The 27,141-nt window shown below is 39.2% G+C and overlaps 1 long non-coding RNA gene across 3 annotated transcripts; it reads left to right on the top strand.

The window, feature by feature from the left end:
- The first annotated feature begins 41 nt into the window (after positions 1 to 41).
- LOC125317691 lies at positions 42 to 25,952 on the top strand. 3 transcript variants are annotated; one of them, XR_007200148.1, is made up of 4 exons: positions 42 to 140; positions 7,376 to 7,455; positions 23,573 to 23,728; positions 24,670 to 25,952. It is a non-coding gene; the product is annotated as an uncharacterized LOC125317691 (long non-coding RNA). The 3 variants fall into 3 exon arrangements; XR_007200150.1 differs by lacking the exons at positions 23,573 to 23,728; positions 24,670 to 25,952 and adding exons at positions 15,053 to 15,170; positions 17,538 to 21,400; XR_007200149.1 differs by lacking the exons at positions 23,573 to 23,728; positions 24,670 to 25,952 and adding an exon at positions 17,538 to 21,400.
- Positions 25,953 to 27,141: the final 1,189 nt, after the last annotated feature.

Below are 27,141 nucleotides of genomic sequence, written 5' to 3'. Positions count from 1 at the left end.
TCACAAATCTGATTATCTCTTTCTCCGCCCTTTGTACATAGTCTCTCCTGCCAGTCCTAAGCATATGGAAGTCATGAGTCAGCCCTAAGCTATTGAATGATGAGTTTGGATGGAAGAAAGAAACTGCAGCATTTTAAAGAGTAAGTACAGATTCTTATCTTGTTTCTGATAAGATCTCTTTTATAATGTTCTATGTGGTTAACAGATAAATGCTTTCTTTACCCTTTTGTGTCAGAATGATTTGGGGGAAAAAAATTAAGAAGTTATATAATGCAGTCAGAGTTGTGAAGAAGTAAGGATACTGAGACCTGCAAGGCCCATAGGCTCACACCAACAGCTGTCAGATGGGGGAAGGACAAAAGGAAAAATTTATACTGCATCCCTGTCATTATATTGTTGAGCCTAAACCTTATCAATAGGAACCTCCTTAATTACCCTGAAATGGGCTGCAGTGCAGCTAAACTCAGACAGGAATAAATAACCATAATAACAGCAACAACAAAGCTAAACAGGCTGTAAAGCCCCATAATTGGATTCATAAATCTGAATCTGTTAGAAGGTTAGCACTCGGGCTAATGCAGCTTGACCTGGAGTGATTGTTGATGCTGCACCAGCTATAAGACTCCTGCGGGTGAGCAGTGAGGGGGAAAATATATAAATAAATCAACGAGGCTCTTGGGAGCACTTTAGGAATCACCCTTGCAGCCTGCCATAGTTATCATTCAGCCTGCAGCATCTCAGTGCTAGAGACAGCAATCTAATCTTTACACTGCAGCAAGCAGTAAAACAGCACCCCAGCTGCTGGAACAGGGAAAATGCTTCACACACAGCAGTGAGCTGATAATTGCTGATGTCAAACAAGCTTATTAAATGGAAGGATTTCATCCACTCCACCCTCCCAGCAGCCGCACCCTGTACAGCAACGTGACAGCAGTGCCCAGCAGTGATCTGAGACACTGCAGTTTATCACACCAGTGCCAGCCCGAGGCTCCAACCTAAGCAGCACAATCGAGACTCCCCCCTCACCAGCCTCTGCTGCCATCCTGCTCCCTGAGAGACATCACCAGCAGGAATAAAGTTTGCCTTTGGAAGGGCTGACATTGTGTGAGCCCTTGTTCTGCAGAGCACTTTCCACACAGCAATTATATCCTGCTCTATTTGCCTTTATGTTGTTCTTACCTGAATTATTTTTAGGGGATATAATAAACCTCATTTCTGTTAAATGAACCATCAGGGCATACATAACCTTTCTGCAAGTTATACTGCTCTTTAATAGCACCACCTGACACAAATTAGCATGTTAATCTCTACAAATAACAACAAAAATAATAATAATGATAGCATTTTGATGGCTTTATTAACATATAGTTATCTAGCAGCTTGTAAAATATTCATGCAGCACCTTTGAAACTCTGTAGCTCAACAGTGCAAGGACTCCTTTTTGTTGGCCAATAGCCTGTGAGTTTGGGTGATCATTCAAACATGACACTGAAACATCATCTCTGTGAAATTACAACAAGGAGGTGAAAATTAGCCCAGCTCTCAACATTTCTCAGCTTTAGACCTGTTTTTTCATGTTATGGATCAAGTATCTTTCAGAGACCTAGGCTTGAAACACCCCTGAGAATACCTGTGTACAGGTGATCTCTGAGCATCTCCGGATGGTTTTGCTCACTTTCTTACAGCCATAGTACTGGAAAACAAGCCCTAGTTTCTGTCCAGTTGAGGACAATGTCATCTGAACAGTGTATGTGCCATGCCTTCATACAATTCCTTAAATTTCCAATAAAACATTAGTGGTATGTAGGTTATAGTTCAGGGTGTAGAGAGAAGTTGGCTTTGTAAACATTTTGGTACAATCCCACTAATGCCCTTAGCTTGTGAAGACAGTTTTCAATCTAGTACAAGACCAGAAAAAGGTAAAACCCCATTTTCTTCCTCATCCCTCAATAGAGTATTGAAATCTATTTAATATTTCTTTTTAATCTGATCAGAATATGTTTTATAGGTCAGAATAAATTTTCCAAGCCTTGGGACTAATTCATTTTACTCGTAGTTCCATAGCAAAACCCCCACAAATGCTTAAGAATTTTTCAATAGTTCATTTCAGAAGCTTCTCCAGAGAAGATAATGGACACTTTTCACCCATTTCATGTCTCAACACCTAAGGCAAAGTTAGTTTTTAGTATTTACTAAGAGTACTAAATGGAATTTCCAAATACTGATAGCATTCATAGTGAGTTCCATAATACTTTGGTATTTGTTGGTTGTATATGCTTTTTTCCTATGCTTAGATTGTGATCTATCACCCTCATATATATCTATATCCATATCCTACACAACCCTCATTAAGTTATTTCCAGAGTTACCATATTTTTTCTTAATGCAACTTTCTATCACCTCATTAAAATACTGTACTAATTTACGTTAATTTGTATACCGAAGTTGTGTTCAGGGGTTTTTAAACTCTCACTTGGAAAGCTCTCAGATTTTAATACATTGAAGTTCTGAGTTATCTCCAGGATGGTTTTTCTGTTAATCAGCTACTGTTACGTCAGTTTTGCTTTTGCCTTTGTTTATATTTGAAAATTCTTAATACATCAAACTTTAGGCCAAGGACCTTAAACTCCAGAGACAGAGGCAATACAAACTTCAAATCAGTCGTGACTTTGGGAATCATGCAAAGCATGCATCTGATGAATAAAATAATACAAGAAAAAGAGAGAAGATAGGAAGTATAAGGCATGTTCTGATAGCAGCCTTCTTCTCACTAGTAAGAGGCCAAATATTCACCTCAGTCTCAGAGAATCATCATTTAAATTATCAGAAAAAAATGGTATACACTATTTTTATGTTACATGTTATATACTTTATTTTTAATAAAGGTATTGTTTAAAAGAAGAGACAGAAAATGCCAAAACCACTCAGCTATTGCCATCACCAACTCAATCTTGACATAATCGTAAGAGGCCGCAGACTTAAAATTTTCTCCAACTTAGGTGTTTAATCTACACTGAACAACTCCTGCAGAACTAGTATCTGCTGCTGAATCAATCTATACTGCAGAAAACAGCATGACAAACACCACTGTAGGTCATCAGTGCCAGCCTTTAGAAAGTTCTTAGGAAATATTTTACTTTAACACTAAGCAACATTTTCTGAGTTTGGTTGCATCTGTTTCAGGCTCACTAATATGTTACATAGGTCTCATCAAAAAAGAGGTACCTGTAGATGTTTCTCCACAGATATAACTCAGATGAAAATGCTGTCTGCAGTAGTAAAATAATCTCTAGACTAAGTTGACTAGAAATATGATATGCCTGTATACCTGAGCAATCTTCCAGTATGCCAAAGGTGATGTGATCACAAACTCTGTTGTAATAGTGGAGGTCATTTCGATGCATAGGGAGAAGACCCATTCTTAGGCTCCATGGAGATATTTCAGCCTACAAATGACTTATACAGGAGATAATTTTGTACAGTGAAAGTTGGCTTATTTGCTTTTATAAGTGAACTCTCAGAGGGCCTGATTTTAGGAATGCTTGGCAGTACCAAGAGCTTTACCCAAAAATTAAAAGCAGATGGTGTGCAGTCAGTTTTGTTGTGTACAACATTTCTGTGTATACATAAAAAGTTGATAGTTGTAATGCCAGATTTTGCTTAGCAGGCTGTAGCTCCCTAAGAGCTCAGAGGGGCTTCCTAGGGCAATGCGACCCATCGCATCCCGCAGTCCATGTCGGACGGCCTCGTGATCTTGCTCTGGCAGCTAGCAGCGTTACAACCAGTGATGATGAAGGAAGTGAGAAGAGTCTCTCATGAGGGTTTGAGATGGCTTTAATCACATCTTGTCCCCACGATCTCCACAGGTACAGAGACCTCGTGGTCTGGGCTTGGGGGCATTTTGTCAGGGGCCCAGAGGCGGTCCCTAGGCGGGGTTGGGGTACAGGAACCAATAGGGAGAAACCAAGGGAGTGGCCAGGGCTAGGGCAGGGGGCAGGGGGAACATGTGAAATAGGAAAAGCAATGGATTAACGGATCGCCACAGTTGATTACTTTATTTTCTAGACATCTTTATGAATTTCACAGACAGAGACTTCTGATTTCTTGGTCTACAACAAGCACAGCAATATCTCATCATTATCCTAACTCTATCCCACAACTCTGGGTTTTGGTACATGAAGAGGCAAAGAAGAAAGCAGGAGACCTTTTCTCTGCAGACATTGATAGAACATGCCATGAGTTCTCAATGTTAAGGAGAGCAAATATTTCCAAAAAAAGGAGACTCCTAAGTTCATGGTTTCCTACAAAAGTTTGTGACTGTCAAACAGGTTTTGAAACAGTGCCTTTGTTTTGTACAGGCCCAATTCTTCCATGCAGTCCTAGATCCTGCAATGCTACATCACTCAAAATGATGGATTGCAACTAGATCATAAGTTTGGATGTCTCCTTTCTAGTGTTCACTAGACAGGTGCAGCTATCAGACCTGTGTGTTAAGTGTGAGATGGATTTGGCAACAGCAACGAGTGCATGCAAAGAGAGTATGTAAAGGACCACCAAGTCAGATAGAGTTCTGAGCAGGAGCTGTGTAGATCATCTCCTTTAAGTGAGCTCCTCAAACAGATTTTTAACCATTATCAACCTAAAGCCACTATCTCAGAGTGCAAATGAAGGTTTACAATCCAGTCTCTCCCTCTGTGTGGTATTTCTGCTGATAGGACTGGTTCCAGCAAATCCAGTGACTCTCTGAAGTGCCCCAAGCACTGCCCAGTCCCTCAGTCCCCAGCAAATTTAATTTCTGTTCTTTCTGAGATCTGACTGCACATTGTATCTCTCCACTGCACTGGTCTCCCTGCAGAAGCCCAGCTCTGGACTCTGGCCCCTTGGCTGCCAGGCATGTTCTTTCCTTCCCTGACCAGCCCCCACACCCCTCTCACTGCTTTCCAGGTGGTTCTGTAGAAAGCTAATTATTTTTAATCATTAAAAATCAGCATGAAAAAGTACGAAGAAATAAATCAAGTGCACTGGGTATCAAAAAAAATCCATATTCCATGCAGAATCACACACAGACAATATTCACCCTTCAAAGGAATCCAGGAAAGATAAGGAAAACATGTCTGGTTTCAGTCAGACATTCACTCTCAATTTGGAGTCCACAGATCCACCAGAAAACAGTTGGGGGTAGCAAATCAAAAGGAGAAAACTGCTTCCCAAAGATTACTAATGCCTGATGACAAGATGTTGTTATTATGGTTTCCTTCATCATAGAGTACCATATAACCTGGCTCTGTTCTTCTGTGAGCAACAGTCAAGCTCAGTGTCCTTATCTCACCACACAGAGCAGTTACAAAAAATACATTGCTGTATTAAAACCATCACTTGGGGTTGGTATAAGATACAGTAAGTAATAGAAAGCAGTTATGTTTTTCTACCAAATAATACAAGTCAGTTAAACATTTCCATCAAATTACCCTGTCTTACTTAGGAAGCCTTTTGTTAAAAATGTAGCAACTGTAATTGCTCAGGAGGTAAGAACAGACTCACCTTTTTTTCCTTTTCCTTTTTTCCCCCCTTTTTTTTTGTCACAATAGCCTTAAGCTCATTTAAAGAACCAGGAAAATTAAATTATGAGTATTATTTAGAATAATAAGAACTTGACACTGAACTATTCATCACAGAAAAAAATGGAATGTTTGAATTTATTTGTCTGACATTTACATATGCCATGTTTCCTCTGCTAACCACGAAGCTGTCAATCTATTATTTATGGAAACAAGAGACCAGAAATAGGTGTACATGGTTTCAGACAAACCTACTGGCCTGTGCAAATACTCATTTCTTCCCTCATTCTGTTTAAAGCCTCTCTACTTTTGAAAAACAGATGATTATTGCATTGAATAGCACCTAATGATGTAAAATCATGATATTCTAAAGGCTGGGAAATTAATCGTTTGGCTCTAATACAGATAGAGTGCTAAACTTGATACTAAACCACTATATTTCATGCAAAGCATCAGTATTTCCTCTTGAAGGTGTCAGCCTTTCTAAGAAGATCATAATACTTAAGTGACATCCATTTTCAATTAACTTTTATTTATTTATTTATTTATTTTTGCAACCTAGAAATTGAAGAGGGTTTCTGAATTACCTAGGCTCTCAGAAGAGTTGAGAGAATAGTTTTGAACAGGGAGCTCTTCCATGCATTCCCACTTCTTTTTTTAATTGCAGATATACCTGTGTGTGAAGTGTGTGGTTTCTTCCACATATGCATTTAACATAAACTACCAACTAGTCAACAATGCTTCTACAAATCATATCTACCTGCTGGGTGTTGTCTGTGAGATTACTCTATTTTGGGCCACAAATTAAGTAAGGTTGGGTCCACCATCCCCTGTGTGTGGCACGTGGTGGTACATGACTTCATAGGCTGGAGCTCAGCTTAGATGAGATACATCCTGTTCTCAAGCAGGATTGTGCAGATCTGTTTTGTCCCCTTCAGGCATGAGGGAAGCAGGAATGGATCTCTCAGGGCAGAGAAAGTCTGAGATATGAAGTCAGGGTTTTGAGACATGACTCCTAAGACCAACCAATTCTGACCCAAAATGTGCTATCTTATGCTTAACTGTGCCAAGGCCATGGGAGGAAACATGGAAGTGTAGAGCCTTATGTTTAGACAAGAGTGCGAGAGCACCTTGCAAGCTCTTGTCTCTTCTAGCCACAGATGAAAGAACCAAGATGAGGAAAAAGAGCTCTGTGAAAAATTTTCTAGGCCCTCTATTTGCAGTGCCCTAGAATTAATTTCCGAGCCTTTCAGCTGTCTCTCAAAAAAGAGAGAAAGGTCTGGCTTTCCTCCTCTTCAGCAAAGAAGCTAAACCTAACAAGGACAAACTAACAAGCCAGTACAAGCCTTAAGAACACGGGCAAGCTGAACCAGACCCCATCCACTCTGCTCCGGATAACAGCCTGTGCAAAATGATTCAGCAACAAGGATAAGAACAGACAAATTTCTTCCCCATCTTTCTCCCAACTCAGGGTGAAGGTATAAGGCAGATTGAGCCAATATAAACCCAAACACCACTGTGCTCCCCAGCAATATAGTCCTGCCCACCCCTTCATCCAGGTGTTGGCACGGACCAGCAAAAGGAGATGACAGAAAAGTAACCCTACAACTAAGAGACTAATGGTTTTATATCTCAGAGACCTGAAACAGCCTCAAGCGTATGCCAGTGCCAGTACAAGAGGGTAGTGGAGCAGGGGCAAATGGACATCTGGCTTTGGATGGGGCAGGAGCACAGCAGTGCCAGTCAATGGAGTGACACTGCGGTGGCACTGCACACACAACTTTCAACTGACATATCTCTATATACTTGTTTTGCAGACATCATTTGGACCCACCTACATTTTTAGCCCCCACTAATAGCAGCAAGGTCCAAAACTAATTCTGCCCTGAATGAAAAGGTACATGTCTGAAATCTGCTGCCCAGTGATAGCTGTCCTCTCAAGCCTCTCCCTTGCTACCTGAAGCATATCAGGCATCTCTCCTTGCATAGGATCTGCTCTATAAACCAACAGTCCTTACCACATTATATAAATAACAGGTAGTGTATATATATGTCAAAAGAGAGAGCTATCATGTTTTTATAATTGTATTACTTTTTTTAGAAATGCAAGGAATTATGCTCAGACCTCCACAAAAGTACTCTCAATATAGATGAATGATGGTTATTCACATTATGATAAAAAGCAAAACTGTAAACACCGTATTTTTTTCCCCCTAATAGTCTTTCTTAATGTTCTGTCTGCTTTTTTTGAGCAGTGCTGAGCACTGAACCAATGTTTTTAGAGAACAATCCCCAGAGACTCTGGACTCTCTGTCTTGCATGGTAATGTGGTGCTGATCTCACTGTGGGCGTATAGACACAATAGGTTTTCCTCAGTGCTTTACTTTTATTTGTAGATACAGAATATGAATTTCATGTTATGTTGTCATCTAAATATTCAAATAGAGATATAAATATACATATATATATTATACAGGCACACACACACTTGAATTATACCATGTATAACTATTTTTTAGTATATTTAACAGTGAATACCTCAGCACAGATGCCTAAGGAATTCCGTTGCCTTCCTCCCTTGTGAAATAAGACTCTTTATCCCTACTTTACACTTCCTACCTTTTAAACAGTTATTAATATGCAGAGGACCTTCTCCCCATCCTGCCACAACTTAATTTCTTTAAGAGAATTCAGAAAAGGACCTTGTAATAAAATTTTTGGCAGAGTATCAACTGGATCACTTTTTCAGTGTATTCAGTGATGATCAAACAGTCCAAATAGATTTGAAAGATACTAATCACCTTCAAAAGTTGTGTCAGTTCTCCCTCCTTATACTGTTCTTACCCTTTTGTCTATTAGTCCTAGGATGTCTTCGAACAGTTCACACAACACCAAATTTATAGATTGTCTGAATTCCCTATCCTACTTTAATCCTTTTTAAAAGTTAAATTTTTATTTGCCATTTCACTCTCATCTAGTACCACAACTGATTTAATCAATAGACTCCATAGCATAGCCGAGGGCTTCCATTTTCATATTTATGTTCCCTCAGGGCTCCCAAATAAATAGCACCTGGTTCTGGTAATTTGCCTGTATTTACTCTATCTGTGTCTTCTAAATCTTATTCTTTTGACACTTTCATTTGAGAAAGTTCTGTTTCAAACTCTGATCCCTGTAATACAAAGCCCTCTGGTTCCAATGTCTCCTTGGTGGTGATGTTCACTGAAAAGAATTGGTTTAATTTTTCTGCATTTTTGCCCTGTGAGAACTGCTATTAAACAATGATCATCTATTGGTCCCACAGTCTTTCTGGAAGGCTTTCTAATATGTTTGACAAATAACTATATTTTTAATTTTTATGTCTTTAGAAAATTGTTCCCCAAAGTCTTTTTTTTTCTGCCTTATTAATTTTACATTTAACTTATATTCTTTTTCCATTCAAATGTGATGTTCATTTTAGGCCTCTAAACTCCTAGTAATCTCCCCTTCCTCTGCTCTTTAACTTTGAGGACTTGTTTGGAGTTCTTTTCCAAGTTTTCTTTTTCCATTAATAGAATAAATATATTCTAACATTCCAGTATATTATGTTTTAGCAATCTCCATGTTAATGCCACAAACACTTTTTTTCTTTTGGCAGCTCCTTGTAATTTCTTTGAAGTAGTTTCTTGATTTTGATGTAGTTCTGCATTATTGCAGGGAAAGGGCTAAATCTGAGACTATTGTGATAATTATTGTGTTTAGCTATTTAGCAGTAATGTTCTGACTCAGTCCCAGGTCAGAATAACTCAAGACTTGGTTCTCCTGACGTTGCTCCAATGACTGCTTTAAGAAGCAGCCATTTTCAGGGCCTAAAAGCTATTCTTGCAAAACACATCTCATCCTGACATTCACCCTTCCCTCCTGGAGCTACACAGGCAAATCTTTTCTGTCAGTGTGATCTCTGCCATCTCCATGAAGATGTCTTTGTTGCTCTCAGAAAATCAGGCAAAATTTAGAGAATAATTTCAAACTGTAGAGACTTTACATTCTCAATGGACATAACTTGTTTACTTTACTTGATTATAAGTAGTCTAAAGACAGGACTAAAACCTGCATCTTCCAACCTTTTTTCTTTAATCAGCATGTTTCTGCTCATGTTCATTTCTATCCCTAACCATTTGACTTTTAACATCAGTGCACAGATGAATAATCAGCAGTAAGAATTTCATAATTCAGTAAGCTGAAGGGGTTCTCTGCCAGCAAGTGAGATTCCAGGAGAGAACTTTACCAGTCTTGTGGCTACTCCCCCAGCAATGCCCCTGAAGCATTCTGTGTTGATAGAATCCTTGCAAAAGAATGAAGCAGGCCAAACTTTAACATGAACCTCGGTCATTGTCTCAGTGCTGGTTTGAGGTCTCAGTCCTCCAGGGTGACAGACCATTGTGGTCAGACATCTGGCATGATGCTTTACAGTGTAAAGCTTAGTCCTTTCTTTTTTTTTTTTACTCCTCAGCACAGCAAAGAAGTGTCTGACCTCACCCTGTGCTGCTTTTCTGCCTCACCCTCTCTGCTGTGTCAGCCACTGGGCTCCTCCAAGCACAGATAGCACTGATGCCTACTCCAGGAAGGGAGGAAGGGAGGAAGGGAGGAAGGGAGGAAGGGAGGAAGGGAGGAAGGGAGGAAGGGAGGAAGGAAGTCTTTGCTTTTTTAGACATTAAAGGAAGCAGAAAGTGGAGAGTCTGTCTTCACTGCAAGAGTTAGCTTGTAATTTTGTCACTGCAGGATAGCACACAGAGAGCTGAGCCCATGAAAGGCATCACCACTGGCTCCAACTGGCACAAAGATTTCTAAAGGGGATTGCACACAACTTTATTTGCTGTAATAAGCTGAGCCGCAATTTTTTCTTTTCCAAGAAGGAATCGTGGGAGAAATTGACTGTCTGTCTTATTGTATCGGGAAGGGGGGAATTACAGCAAACCAGCACATGACTTGCTGCACCAACACAGACACAGTCCACATCCACACAATCTAATCAGCTACACTAACTTGAGACAAGATCAGTTTGGGTGATTCAGATTAATAGTTCAATCCAGAAGTACTAGCACACATTAAAGTTAAGGCATTTTCCTTTTGTATGGAATTTGAGTTATAAATGGAACTAACATCTCAGAGAAAAATAAGCCCTGGGCCATTTTCCTTTGGAACAATGAAAAATGTGAAAAAAACCTTCAAATAATAGTTATTTTATTCTAGCACCTGCATAGCCTTGCTATGCAGTGAATGTTGCTGACTAATTAATGAAGTCCATCTGATGATGTCTCTCTGTGAAGAGCTTAGAATATATATTTCAAATTACTTTTGAAAATTTAATCATCAGAAAGTAGAATTTGCTCATTAGTTAGTAATAATATATTAAGTTCCTCTGTCTGTCCCCAAATCAAATGGATAAAGACTAATTAATTAAAGGCATGCCACAGAATATGTGTAGTCCCGCTGGTGGCATAAAATGTAGCAAAGGAAGCTATAAATCCTGGATGTTAAATGTGCAGCAATGTGTTAATGGAGCACTGGAATGGATTGCCCAGAGAGGCTATGGAATCCCTCACTGGAGATGTTCAAGAACTGTCTGAACACAATCCTGTGCCATGTGCTCTGGAATGACCCTGCTTGGGCAAGGAGGTTGGACCAGGTGACCTTCCAACCTTACCCATTCCATGATTCTATAACAGCCCTTCACTAACACGGATACTTTATAAAAAATAATAGAAATATTTCAAAATGTACAGATCTAAATAAAGATTTTCCTCATCCTAGCTCCAACATGAAATTTCTCTGTGATGGTTTTTTTCTAGAGCAGTACAGCATTCAAGCCTTTAAAAGCTTTTAAAGGGATATTTCTGTTCTCGCCCTACAACCAGTTAAAGTGATTTTTTTTGGGTAATAGAAAAATCTCATTAAAAGTACAATATATTTTGCATTGCCCACAAACATCTGTGGAAATATCCTAGCTGGAATCATCACTCTAACATAGCAGTCATCATCTACCTGGCAAATGTGCAAAGTTCTTTCTGAGGAATAGGTTGTGGTATTTGGCCACTTAATAAGCCTCATAGTCACAGTGTCCTGCAGGAGGGAACAGAAGTGCTCCTCTCTCTCACCTGGAGGTGATGTCCATGTCCTTGACTTTCAATGGAGAAGGGAATCAAACCTGACCTATACAAGTGGCCATGTGCAAACAGGGCACTGCTTTCTCAGTGCCTTTCTGCTAGGAAGCACAGCCTTTGCAGCTATGAATTAAGGGCTGTCCCATCACAGAATGTGGGAGTCTCTGCTCTGCTCTGCCTCTAGAAGGCTGAAGCCTAACGATGACTCAAGTTAATGAAGGTGAATTAAAATCTATAAAGGTGTTTTATGTAATTCATTTATCATGTCATGAAAGACATTTATATATATTTGCTTAAAATTCCTCAACATAATTCCTGTGAGTAGCACAGAAAGAACATTATTTCCAATATTTCTACTTTTATATTATATATACTTATATATTTGAAAGCAACCCAATTTAATTTCACTTTACAGCAATTCACATTTGGCAGCCATTCAGGGGAGCATAACAAATTCAGATCACCATAGGAATTATATCTAAATTCTAATAGGAACCAGTAGCATTTATGTGAGTAGTTACAGTACATAAACCAGAAAATTAAGACAATTTTTTTCAATATGTTTTATTTTGTTATTTGAATACTGATTTCTGTAGAATGTAAGGAGGCTACAGATACATATGCTAAGCTTATTTACTTCACAGACCAATATTGTATGTGTTAGTCTAAAGACAATAATTCTTAAATTTTCCTTTTTGCATTCATTCCATGTCTCATTCCTCTTTACAAAGCACAGCATACAGGTTTCTTCCTTTGCATTCTTTACATATTTCTGTCAACCATACCTCTCACTGACAGTGGAATACCTTTCCTTCCCAGCCACAGTATGGGATTTTTAATCATAACTGATTCTCATTTTCCTTCTTCTCTCCTGACACTAAACACATTTGCCTTAATTTGCATATTAAAATCAATGTCACAGTCAATCGTTAGGAGTTTACCGAACTCATAATAGCTGACATGGGTATTTTTTTGTCTCTTGGCTGCTGTGTAACATGAATGATCTTATAAACTTCCCATTTGCTCCTCATAGCATATCCCCTTCCTGCAGAGCAATTTAAGAAATTGCATTCTAAGAAAACTGTTTCCCAAAAGATTGATTTCCAGAGGAAGGCAGAATGTGCATCCCAAACGCTTCTATAGGAGTAGGTGGATGTCAGTCAAGTGATGACAGAGTTCTCTCTGACTCCCACACATTCCTGCATCTTTGCATTCCAAGGTCAAAGCCAGCTGCTTGCTGAGTAATCTTCTCCCAGAGTTCAGTAATGAGTACTCATTTCTGATTCTCCATAATAATAATTTTTAACAAACAGGTTTCTCCCCCACCCCTTGACTCTGAATGTCAAAATAAATTTACTGAACCCAGCAGGAATATGATCAAGTCCACAAGAAGTTTTTGATTCAGAGGTCTGAAAAATCTTCAGCCTCATGCTCACTTCACTATTTCTCCTTCATTAAAATTTCTTATTTTGGAAATGCATGTTGGTTTTGAAACATCTCTATTTTAGCGAGTTCTGTTAGCATTATTTCCTATTTTCTTGTGAAAACTCACATCTGACATCTTCTATTCTTCATCATCAAATATTTGTCATTTTTTAATTTGCATGAACTTCCTTACATCAAAATTCCTTTCTAAAATCCTTCTAAAACCTTTTAAAATAAAAATGTTAATATTCAAAATTATGAGAGAGCCATCAATTTTGACCTCTTCTAGTGATTAGCCTTATATACTGAGGAACACACAGCTTCAATCTCACTCTCAGAACTGCCTACATAAAAATATTTTTAAGATCCACACACATTTTCTACAAAGGTGAATTGATTTTAAATACAGGATAGAGATTATATCTGCAGGTATTAATTGGCCAGCACTTCCATCTCTTTGGAACTGCTACTTACAATTCCTACATTTTCTAAGAGACTGGTGCTTACTAACCAAGTACCTTTTCTCTCCATACCCCGTGTTCAAAATAATGACTACTCTATTTTGTGATTTTGCTGTTTAGATCTCAAATAGTGTCTCTTTTTCACTTCCTAGTTGATTAACAGAGCTGGTTCCAAGTAATGCTGCCTATATCCTATCAAATCTTTTGTTGTCCCTTCTTTTGCTGATTCTCTGGGCTGGGAAATCTGTTTTCTTAAGCTGCCCTTATAACAAGACTGCTGCACACTCCTCCCTGCCTCCTTTCTGAAGTTATCACTGTTAGAGGTCCAAATACAGAAGGCATCAACATGCAATACTCCAAATGCAAAGACTTTTTCCTCATGAGACTGGGTTGCGTGCGAACAAGTTCCGCTTGCCAGGATGAGTTCTGTGGCTTGACTTGATCCCCCTGTAACTACTGCTTCCAGCAAATGAGCTTTCCTCTGCTCACTTCTGCTGTAGCACAGTCTACTCCCACTCTCTTGCCTGTCCATGAAAAATAGAAAGGGAAAAAATAAGCCCTTTTACCAAAACAAACATACAAAAAAAGAAACCCAACCAAATGAGCCACCTAACAGAAAAAATAATTATAAGATCCATGACTTTTAATAAAATTGCTTTCAAAATCACTTACCACAATCACCCCATCCTATCTAGCATGGCCTATTGTCAGATTCATACTGTTTCTGGTCTAATTTATATAGTAAATTTTATGGAGCAGAATTTTTTCTTCTTATTACATACATCTGGTATAATGAGGGTTAGTTTGTGCTTGGCATCTACAAATATCTTAAGAGATGGGGATAGCCTGTTCTGCTATCATGTATCTCCAAATGCTGCATGAAGTGTTTTGGTTTGGGGTTTTATTGACATAGTACAAGCTCCCAGGTAAAAGAAGAGACCTGGCTGGTTACCATATGGCTGAGGGGAATACTCGATGCCATGTAATGGGATATCACCTTTCTTCAAGTAATCAGATAGTTTTGCCTAAGTGATGCTACTGCAAGACCTTACAGAGTGAGTGTAAGTTCTTTCAGTCCCACAAAGACTAAACTATTTATCAGCATTTTTAAAATGTCATTGATAGCAGAGATATTATATTTATACAATGCTTTTGTAAAAATAAGAACTGAATAAAAAATAGAGCTGAGATTTAGAATAACAGTAAAACAGCAGAGAAACTGTTTTACCTCACATGCAGCAAGGGCCACATGCTCACCAGTGGGGGTTACCTCATTTCTTCCACTGTAGCAGTGCTGACTGTTGTGCTGGGGATTTGCTGTGAGCAGGCAGGCGCATAAGGGTTTTATCAAGCAACTGTGGGATCCTGCTTGAATGCCCAGAGGACACAGATGTTGAAGATTCCAAAAGGTTCTTAAATCCCAGTTTCCCCAAACTGACTGCAAGAATCACCTCCCCTATCTCAGAGGTCACAGCTCCATCTCCCCGTGGCAGGCTGTAGAGCTTGGCTGACCAAGCAGGCTTGGTATCACTCCTGCTGGCCTCAGCATTTTGATGTGTACCTACTCTCCAGGAGTCTGGAAGGTAAGAAATTCAGGAAAACAGTTTCATACAACTTCTCTTTTAATTCTTTATAGGTGAAGGTGTCAAGAATTTGTCTTGCAATGAAAACTTCTGCAAATAGCATGGGGGAGGGGATTAGGTTTTCCTTTTTTTTTTTTTTTTTTAATCTTCCAGGTTATTTCCAAGGTAAATAATAAATCAATACTTCTCTTGAAACTGAAAATAGTTTTTCAGTCAGTTCTATTTTTAAATTCTTAGATGACTTTCAAAAATGTGGTTTATCTCCTTAGGGCAGTAATTTGCTTATGAAAACTACCTGAAATCAAGAGAATCCACCCAGCCAGCCACTTCTCTGACCCTGGCAAATTAATATACTAGAACACATGAAAGAAGAAAACATAGCAGAGCAATACTTTTTTTCCTCCTAGTTCTGTGCCTGCTAAACTACTTGAAGTAAAACATTTATTAATCTTTAAAAACATTGAATTTAATTACCCTGACTAATGTTAGCTTGTACCAAATGTTACAGATATGTTTCCTTCATAAAGTACAAAATGTTCTTCTAATTTTAAATTTGTGTAACTAAATTCCAGTCCTCTGAGCAATTTTCTACCTAATTTCAACTGTCAATTGGCACAAAAGCAGCTTCTCTGCAGTGATCCAGTTATCTAGTTCACTTGTCTTCACCCAAACAAATGTATGAAATGCAGTAGTTCAATGTTTCTTTTTGAAAGTCCATCAGAGTAAATTGTATGGGCTTCCACAAGATCACTACAGTTTTTATTGGAAACTCCACAAATCTTCTCTTGCACTAACAATCTGGGATCTAACTTGCTTTATGTTGCCACGTGATCCAGATTTGCTGGGGAAGGGCTGAAGAATACAATACTTGTACTCTGATACGGTGTTGCAGGGTTGAGCTGTAGGCAACTTCAGCTCTCAGGCAAGATAACAGGTTGTAAAAGGTGAAAATTGATCATCATTGGTCCTGCATTGCCTCCAGCAGATCTCCAGGAAGCCAGACTGGCTGCTGCTTCTGCCACTAAGGATTCAGTGGTAAATACCAGTCCTGAAGGGGTACTTTTTGCAAAGACATCATCATTTAGAAATAGCAGTCCCCATTCTGACCCTTCCTATTCCTCTGTTGGCTGTGGCAAAATGAACCCAATCTCACAGGAATTCTCTTCTTCCCTCAAGTCCCCTTTGCACACAGGTGCAAATTAGGATGGACTGCAAAGCAAAAACAACAGCTCTTTCCTGACAGAAGGAGAACAAAATGGTTTCTACTGTTTAAGCTCTCGACCAAAAGAAAAAGCAAGCATACACACACACATACACCTATAACACTTTCACATTATTGTTGTACAAATGTAAGAAAAAGAAAATTCAAAGCCCATTCAAACCCAGAAGTTACAAAGTACAGGGGGGGAAAGGGTAAAATATAAATTGGTTTTCACACCTAAGCACAAATATGTGAATCATTAAACTTTTTTGAAGCAGAGATGTAGGCACAGTGGAAGGGATGAAGATTGTTTCTGCTTTGTACAATCTTGGCCGTATGGTATCAAGTCCAGCTGGGATTCTGAGGCTGTCCTATAGAGGGCCGACACATTTTCTCCTCAAGGAACATTAAAGTCCTTTTAATCCAGTCATGAGATATGGAATTCAAAATACTAATGAAGTCCCTGCTTCATTAAACTTATCTTTGATCCAGTCTGAGTTATGATTATTCTATAACAACAAACCACAAAACCAAAACCAAGTCAAATATTGTTGTTAGCTTATTCTCCATACTGATAAGTGATCTCTACAACTCATTACAAAGAAAATCCACATTGCCAAGAAAAGTCTAAAATTCTTTATCCAGTATCTCCTAGGCACTTACATGTTTGCTAATGTACATCCATTAGCTTCTTTTTTTATTCAAGAATAAGCTTCTTTGCCTGCATAGTGAAGCAAAGTAAGCTCTATCTTCCATTTCACATTTGTTCCTTGTGAATGGATTCAACGGACCATTCTTAACTGCAGCCTAAAATTGTTCATTATGGCTCACACACACACTCAAAGTAATACTAAGCTCTGGATCGGCACTAGTAAATTCAGACATATAAACAGCTTGAAAAAGTCACCGAAAAGGGAGGAAATTCCCTTCATCAAAAATGCATGGTAATCTGCCAAGAGCTATTATAGGTACAAATGAACACAACAGAAAATAAAAATGGTTATGAATGGCAGAAAATCCCAAGATTCAAACTTACTCATGTTAAATGCAAGACAGCCACAAAGAGAGAGGGAAAGCACTCCTTAGAATGGAGAGGAAGCACTTCATGTATGAATGAGGAATCTTAGTTCAAGGGGCAATCCCTCATAATATCCGTATGCTTTCAGGATGTTTCCATGAACATACAGAAGAACAAGGTACAGAGAATGATGCAGGGAAGAGTAACACCACTCAAGGCAGAAACAGCATCTGGACAAGAAAACAGTATATAGGCCAGAAGTCTTCAACCTGGAAGAACAAAATCAAAGAAGGATGAAATAAAGGTCTACAAAATCATAATTTGGAAACTAGGAGCATCAAATAAAATGTTCAGAGATCCAAGAAAAAGGAATTAGCTTTTTGAATGATATGTGGTTTAACTTCAGAACTCATTGTGTGTGGGTATTGTCTACAGGAAAGCTTACATAAATTAAAGAAAATTTTAGACACATTTTCTGATTAAAAAAAAAAGTGCACAGAAGGTTACTAGGCATGAAAAGATACTGTCTCAAAAAATGCCTAAACCGTGGGTGTCTGGAAGTTCAGCAGACATACCCAGGGGTTTTTTTTTTCTCTATTTTTCATTGGTTGCTGTTAAAGACAGAGTACTTGGCTAGGTGGACCTCATGTCTGAATCCCTGAAATTACTTCATGCACTTCATGCTTCAAAAAACTAAACGCTTAACTTCCTGCCTGTTGTTCAGACCTTATTTTCTCAGCTCTTATTTTCTACAAGTTTTATCATTGTATAGCTGTCAAAATACTGGATTAACATCATTTCTACATTATATTGATAAAAAATGCATAGTTGGTATTGTGTTTTATGAAAAGGAGGACCTGGTTGCAGGACTCAGTAGCTAGCTTTTAAAATTTAAATCCACTGGGGGAGCAAGTAAGAGCCCAGGATTTCTAAAAATACACTTGGCTTTTTTGGTGGATTAGCAACTGAAGGATTTTCACATGAAGAGACAAACTTCAGGGACTAATTATCTAGCGTACAGGAAAGAGAGACGATGATAAGCACCAACTACAGCTAAAGATAAGGGACAGGCAGCCAAGAGTCAGAAATGCTACACCATTACCACAGCCATGGCAAGGATTTTGGGGGCCATAAGCACATTGCCCCAGCACATAGCAAGAAACTGCATCCAAAAAAGGGCTTCACATCCCTCGCTCAGTGAGCAAGGCCAGTCAGATACATGGCAATGTCACAGAAAAACACTGCATAACAGCAAGCCAACTGCATGGGTATGATAACATGTAATTTGTGTGGTTTTGCAACACCCTGAGCAGCTCACTATTCAAGCAGTAGGTGACCAAAGTTGGGCTTGGAGGAAAAAATGTGATGGTACATACGGTTTTCATGTAGGAAAATGTCATACATCAGTCATACTTCATAAGACACTGGCAATGCTTTCACTGGCTGCTACTGAGGGTCCTTTCAAACTGGAGGATGAAGCCCCTGCCTAAAATGTAGTTTTGTAGAGCCACATCCTTACGCACAAAAGCACAGTGTTTCATCAGTACAATGTCTCTGGCAAGATACTGCCAAGAGACTGATGGAAAGTTTGATTGCAGCCTGATCAAATAACCAAGGGGGAAAATAATGTCAAATAAAACTTCTGAGCCTACACAGAGACCTGTTAGCTCATGACAGTCCAGTTCTCTTCCGGAAGCATTAGAGGGGGGAAAAAAGGATAAAAACTTAAACTAACTAGAAGAATCTTAAATAACAGGGCAGAATTAGAGAAAAGCACTCTGAAATCTAGCACTTACTAAAGTTAAAAGACTGAATAATAACAGCATAAATATGGAAAAATATTTAAAATTAAGAGCAAATTGGGCATTAAAAATATTCAATACAAGAGAAGAATGAAGATGATCCATCACTCTTTCCTGACCCAAAAGACAGCACAAAATTATTCTATCTTAAAATAGATTCTCACTGTTACATCTTTGCTCTTTTTTGACATTTACATGGAAATATAAGTATATTTCAGTATGAAATGGTTAAATGACCACACTAACTTGCTTCCCATTAGCATTTTTCACTGTTGCCATCAATCAGTTGCAGATGGTCCATTACCAGCTTCTGAGATGAAATGTAGTGTCTCAGTACTGCCAGGCACACACCATGCTATGGGATGCTAATTAGACCTTAAAATGTACATTAGAAATGCCCAGCTTAATTTTCAGAGGAAACTATCAGTGTCTAATGCATGAAAGGACCCAGTCAGTAACTTCAGAGTTACATTTAGATGTAAGCATTTTCTGCCTCTACAGGAAGTTCCCTTTTATTTTGATAATTTTGCTAAGAGCCTTTTGCAAACTGCCTGAACCTTGCTGAGCTTTTACTTCCCATTAGCTGCCACAAGCTAGCCAAAATCTTTTTTCCCTCTGGTGAAAATGAGGTTGGAGAGTCACATTCACATTTTTCATCAAGGCCCTGAAGGTAAGCAAACGTGCCGTAAGGGGACCCTGGGTTTCATCTCATGGCTTTTCCCAAACCTCCAGCATTCTTAGGCTGGCACCAGGCTGTGGAACCAGAGTAAGCCTTGCCTGACCTCCCTCGTGCCCTTCCTCATGTGTCAAATGGATGCTCCTGGCTCTGTGCTCAGGGACCCCTGGGGTGTGTGCATGCACAGCCACACACATCTCACACAGGCAGTGTAAGAGCCAACATCAACACACACCCAGCTTGCAATAAATATGTGGACAGTGTGTGGAACGGCCTTTGCAGACAGCAGGATAAGCTGAACACAACTGACAACCGGTTTATTCAACTATTACATTAACTAAATTTAAATTGGCCTACACTGTGATGTGGATAACCTCAGAGAGAGTGAGCCAAAAAACATTTATGACACCTTGTTTTTAACCAACCCACCTGACCTCTCTCCCACTTTCTGTAAAAATTTCTTTTGTCCTCTAGTTTAGGCTTCAAAATATGGGCTTCATCACAACATGTTTCTTATTTTGCAAACAAAACACTGGAAACTGAAAGAAAAACCCAAGAAAGCTTTTAAAGAATTCAGAAGCATTCTGTAGTGCTGTCTTTATTCTTCGAGTGCCTACACTGAACAAAAATAATGTGCTTTAAATTACTGCATGAATGAAAGAAGTGTCTCCACTTACAAAAATAAATAGCAGCTGCAATACTCTTGGCTTTTAAGGTTGGGGAAATCAGAAGCTTTGGATTTCTAAAGAAATCAACTTCTCTGTTCCTTATTGGGCGCAATCATTCAAATTTATGCCCTCAGTACAGGGCCAATTTACAATGAGAGCTCACTGTAATTTATTACTACCATATGCCAAGCTGTTGAGTTGGGATACAATGTCCCAAACAAAGAGAAGTTGGTTATAGTATGACCATGCTCCTTTTCTCATAGGAATGTCCCATGACATGTAAGATGGCAGCAGGCCTTGTAAAACTACTGAATTAGTTTTGTCACCAAGAGACAATTCTTTGGAAGAGGAATTGCTGGCAGTCAGTTGAAGTGGCCATGAAGGTGCTTTGCATCATTGGGCTGGTCATTGTAGAGGGAGTATTAAGGAAACCCAGCCCCCAAAGACTAACAGGGTTTTTAATTGCTGCAGGCCATCAGCCTGCTCTGGGATAACAGTGACCCTGTCCTGGCCAGGTGTGACTTCACCAGATGAGCTGAGAGGGCTCTGGCCCCCTCCCTTACAGCACTGTTTAGGGAGCAGGATACAAAGGGTGTCATTGCCCATAGCTGCCACTCTTCCTCCCCACTGCAGCTGGCCTTGTCCTGTACATCCAGCTGCTGCCATTAACGCAATTTCAATTATTGCTACCAGTTGCTATTTAAGTCTAAAATCCAAGGGTGAAGTCTAGTGCAGGCAAGAATTGACAAACTTACAACCTACTCTAAGCAAATAATGAATCCCTGAACCAATTTTTCTACTTTGCGGGATGGGGGGGGGGGGGGGGGGTGGTGTGTGGTTGAGTTGTTTAACATACCAAAGTATCTATGTTCCCATTTCTTCCATAGGAAAGAATTTGAATAGCATGCCATGGAATAGGCAGGGAACTTGAGGTATGTCATGCAAGTTTATGCAGAGCTGACTTAAAAGAATAGAAGCAGATTTTCTATATATATGCATGCCAATTACACCATACGATTCCATTTTTATTTCCTCTTCTGTGTCACTCTCCCTTCAGTTTCCTGCTTATCATTTCACACAAGCACATATGGGGGACCACACCTTTCACTTGCACAAACCAAACAAAACAAAACAGCTATTTTTAAGATCCATCAGCAGCTATTCATTCAAAAGCTTTTCAGAGAACTCATCTGGGGTTGCTAGGTGACAAACTATGTATTCACCTATCTCCTTATTAGCAAAAGAATTTAGCAAGAAGATTAAAAGGTGTAACTGATTTAAGCACTGTCCGCACAAACTGTGTCAAGCCTGCAGGAACTCAGGCTGTTGACCTGCTCATACTTCTGTGAAACTTTATCCTCTTCAGCTGCAGGGAAGTACAAGTGTCAATTAGACAGAAGCTCCACCACACTCCTGAAAATGTTTTTTTCATTATCCTGATTTGGAGTCTAAATATTTGGCTGTAAGTGACACTGCTTAAATGAGACATGTCAGTTTGTAACTTGCAGTTGCAATGCTTTTTCTTTTTTTTTCTTTTGTCAAATTGATTATTGTTGCCAATACCCTGATCATGAAAACATGAATGAATGTGAATGACTTTAAGACTGGCAACTTGCAGGAAGGCAGCAGCAGTGTTTGTCATAGATCTCTATGTAAAACAGTCCTGTCATTGCTAGAGATACCTCTTAAAAGAGTGCACTGCTATACAGCAGATCTTATTGGACATTCATCCACCTTAAACTTTGTGATAAGTGTCCAGCACATTCCACAGCCTCATGGTATCCACACAGCTTGGTGTTTAATGTCCTAAAATATCTTGATAGCTAGCAAATGGTCACAGATGTTTTACTAGGCTTTTGTGAGGTTTACTTGCAAGGCTGCAAGGTGCTACTACAAAAACACAGATGGTCTGAGGATGGCTAACTTAATAAGTAAAAAGGACAGGTGAGATAACGAACACAGGGTAATGGAATTGTACAGTAGAACAGTCATCATTCATCCTAAATTCCCATTGCACTCAGTGCAGAGTGAAATCACACAGTGAACTCCTCAGCATTGAGTCTGTCACCTGAGCCTGTCATCTTTCCTTTTTCACAGTGAAATGTGCACCAAGGTGTTGTACAAGGTGCAGTGCTGCATTCATGCACCTTTCTTCTAGGTCTGTGTGGTGCTAAATCCTTACTGAAAAACCAAAGACCATGATGTGCAGTACATGGCTCTGTGTGCAGACAAACTGGGTACACTCATCACAGATATTTGTTGCTGGAATAAAAAGAGCTTGAGAAATGACAAGCCACATACTGCCCAAGCCATTGCTTTCCATGTAAGGGCCCTACAAAATTCACAGAAATTCAAGGACAGATTTGGTGTGTTTGTTCCAAATGATTGCAGGTCAGATGCTGTAGGTGCACCAGGCAGCAGGGGAGAAAGGGACAACAGCTGGTTTTGGTCTCTCTGGACTGCAAGTAATGGTTGCCTCAACTTTTGGTGTTAACTGGCATCTTAGGGGCAGTGGGAGGGGAAGGGATGTTGGCCTCCATCCCATTCACTAAGGAGGCATCACTGTATGAACACTGGCTTGTAATTAAGTGTGTGCTTCCATGCACCCGAGGGGTACATTTAGAAGCATTCTTCAAGTGTGGGTAGTGGAAAGTGACTCATCAGAAACAACATAAAAAATTAAAATCTGAATACTGATCACCCTTTTCTCTCACCTCACTGCCTTCCTAAAAGTAGGTTTTTAAAACCTTGTATATATAGTTATTCTAAGGATCATGCTTAGTCCTTCCACCCACTCCATGTAGATATACTTGAGCTCTTTTACAAGCTCTTGTTTAATAAATATATGCATAAAATTATTCACCCTCTTCCCTGCTCTGTTCCTCTTATCTGCAGATTTCCGTGACAGCACTCCTTCATTTCTTTGTTAAAGTCACGTCATCCAGAATTCCAAATCATTGGTTGTTTGAGTCTTCTAAAATTAAACTGTGTTAAGTTAGGTTTGTCTTGGTTTGATTTGGTTTGCTTTTGTTTTCAGAAACCTCCCAGATTCCATGTCTCCTAATAGAGAATATTACTGGTCTCAGTCCACAGCCTGGCTGAATCAGAAAACTCAGCACAGAAAACCAAGCAAGCAAGATGTCAAAATTCTCAGCCTGACAGAAAAACAGCAGCACCAACCACTGATTTTCAGGTGCCACATCTTCCTGCTCACTGGCATATTCTGATTAAAGTCTTTAAAGTATAAACCCAGAATGACTTCATTGACTCTGGCAGAATAACTTCAAATTTACACAGCTGAAATCAAGATGTCAGTCCAACTCTCATTTTGTAGAAGATAGCTTGATCTAGAGTTTTCCCTAGATAAAAGTAGAATTTATGAGCACAAAACTAAAAACCAAACATGAATAACCCTGGGAAGTAAAGCATTTTGGAGACTGTATCCGCTCTTGTTCGGTTCTATTACACAGCATAAGGGATGAATTTGTCCCTTTTTGTTGGCTGCAGTAACTCCTGGTGTTATTTTACATTGCTATATTTCTTTTTTTGTTTTCGTTCATGCCAACAAGACCATGAGTAGGCGTCATATAAGATAAATCTCACTAATTTTAAAAAAGAAAAGCTAGTGAACAGGAGGTGATAAATGCTGTGCTGCCTACTCAGGTTCTGTCACATAAGATGTCACTTCTTTATTTTAATTATATTTTCTGCCAACTCACAAAAGCCAGCGATTTCTACTGCATGTGATCCTACCTTTTGCTATGGAATGGTTCTGCACAGCCAATTGCAAAAAACATCTACTTGTTTGTGTCCCAGTTTTTTTCCATATTCATTTTACGGCTGCTTCCTGATGTTCTATAGAAACTGTCTCTTCAGGAAATGTTAAAATATAAATAACAGCTTGTTCATTGCAAAATGACTCAGACTGCACACAGAATTAATTCTTTTTTCAAGCATTAGTAAAATACATAGGGAGCATGAAAGATCATCTGCATTTTAGATAAAGTTTTGCTACTGCACGCTCACAGCTAGCTAGTTTTGATTAAAAATTCTACTTGATTAAAAAATTGAAAGCTAAAGAGCTGTGGTATCTAGAATGTACTAACAGTAAATCCTTATCTGTTTGCATGGCAGGTAAGAATTCTTGTTGTCCTAGAAGGTGAACTAAATTCTGCTTCAAGCAACACCAGCTGTTTGATCGACTGCTGACATCAGCAGATGCTTTGAGCAGAAGGGCCACCTCTCACTGACCTGGGCCAAGCAATGCCTGCAGCTGAAACAGCAGCATGTGTACATGGACCACGGACACAGGGATGAAATCCCACATTTCACCAAAATAAAATTCACTTTGCAAATGGGAATATTTAAAAACAAAAATAAAAACAAAAATAAAAACCCACTTGTTAAACTAGATGAAACCAAAAACTGAGGAGCGTGAACCAAGACTCAAGTGTAAGGATTAAGTCCTGGAGGAGTTGTTAACAAAAGGTTCACACCAGATTTAGTGCTCCTGTGAGTGAAGGAGGCGGAACAGTGGCTTTGACTAATTTTATTTGAAGTAACACATCTCAAGGATTATTTTCAGTAACAGAGTGAGAAGAAATGAAATAAATTGTTTATTATTATTAATAACATTATTATTATTCTAAACTGGAAATCAAAAGCAGGAATGAGAGAATGGATTTTAGGACAGAACCTAATCTAACCAAGAGTAGAAAAAGAAAGAATAGCACAGGAAGGTCAGATAGCTTAATCACACACTTGGGGTGCCATCAGATAGCTGAATTATGCTGCAGACAACTTCAGATCCAAGCTGGGGTAGTTCAGCTAAATCAAAACAGGTCAGATCATAGCCTAAATGCAAAACTACGTTTCTGAAGTAATCAGTGTTGTGATTTTTGTACTGTAACTGTCCAGCCAGATTGGTAGTATTTTGGGTCATATACCAACCTTGAACAAAGGAAGAACATAACTGCCTTTTCATTTGACCATTTATATTTCATTAATCACAGTATCCTTATTATGCAGAAAATTAGATTGAATTAGAGATTGAACATAAAATTCAATTACATGTCAAGTAAAAGTGTAGATTTCCTAATAGTTTATCCTTGTCAAATGAAACAACCAGCAATTCAATGATTTCTTCTTTGTGATGGCCCTTCTAGGGACTCTTCACTCAAGGATAAATGAAGTTCTCCACCCTTTAAGTGCCTGGAGCACTTCTCTGTAGAAATGCTGATCAATTCAAACTCCAGCTCTGCATCACAAGGAAGCTTAGGGTCTTCATAACCTGACTTGGTTTCCTGGATCCATTTCTACTGCTAGATCCAGCAGAGCACTACTTGTACACTTGCACAGACAAGTATAACTTAGGCAAAAATTGCTAAGAAACCTCAGCATTTTTGGTTTTTGACACGTCAAGCCTCTGTATGGCAGGGCGGGGGCGGGGGGGGGGGGGTGAGGAGGGGAGCATCTGCTCTACCTGACAATAAAGCCAGTCCTTTCTCCTTCCTTTAGGGAAAAAAAATGTAATGGAATACCACTTACCTCACAGGATTCTTTAATTAATGTTTGATTAAATTTAGAACAGACATTTTTATGTCCTTCTTTACATTTTCACATTTTGAATTCATCAATATATCACCTCTGTTATCTATGTGAAATCCATATTTGTTTACAGTATAGCCTTAGGCAATATTTTTCACAAATCATTTGAATTTCCCTGAAGAAAACTTCCTTTCATTATGGATTTATGCGAAGTTTTTTATAAGTATAAATAAATATTCCTGGCCTGTAAGTTCTCCGTTTGTGTGAGACAAACATTAGGTCTATGCATAACTGTGAGCTGTTTTGAAGATATACCTCCTCACCAGAGGGGATCCGGTTTCTTTGTCCCCCAAGAGTCTTGCATTTGGGAGCATACAGAGCCCTTATTTTCCCCATCTCTATTTGGATTTGTAGCCCTCTTTGGCTCACTGTGTGGCAAGCAGGGCCTTGCTGGGGGAATTTTCCTGACTTTACACTCAGGAGTCTTGGGCTCGCAGTTCTCCTCTACAGTGAACACGATGGTGATGGGTTAACAGTTAGAGATTATGATCTTGAAGGTCTTTTCCCACCCTAATGGATTCTATGATTCTATTATTCTTCACTATAAATGGCCTTCATGCAGTTCACAGTGCCACAATAATTCTGCATTCCCTGTGTATCACAGGGAATACTCTGTATGCACATCTTATCCAACACACAACCCCCCACTCCTTCTGGTTCTCTGTAGGGGTTCCTCCTGAAGCAATACCATGGATGACAGGTTTGCTATCAGAGGGCTTTGAGTACCCTTCATCACTTTAAGAGGTTTATACACACTTTAACTGTACATAACTCTCATCTGCAGTAAGTGCTCATTGAATGAACATGTCAGCATTGCCTGCAATGTGAATATAATATTTATTTTGAGATCTGTAGAAGCTTCAGGAAGTCACTGTGAAGTTGAATTGTATTTACTTTTATGGGCTAGGATACTAGCAAAATGCTTGGAATGATCCAAGGGTTCCACGGTGTGAGAGATAGGACTCAGTTGTGAAAGTCCCCTCTCCCTGCAGGGAAGGT

This window comes from Corvus hawaiiensis, chromosome 2, assembly GCF_020740725.1.
Source record: "Corvus hawaiiensis isolate bCorHaw1 chromosome 2, bCorHaw1.pri.cur, whole genome shotgun sequence".
NCBI lineage: Eukaryota > Metazoa > Chordata > Aves > Passeriformes > Corvidae > Corvus > Corvus hawaiiensis.
The sequence above is the reverse complement of the archived record's forward strand: the minus strand, read 5'-3'. Positions and strand labels throughout refer to the sequence as shown.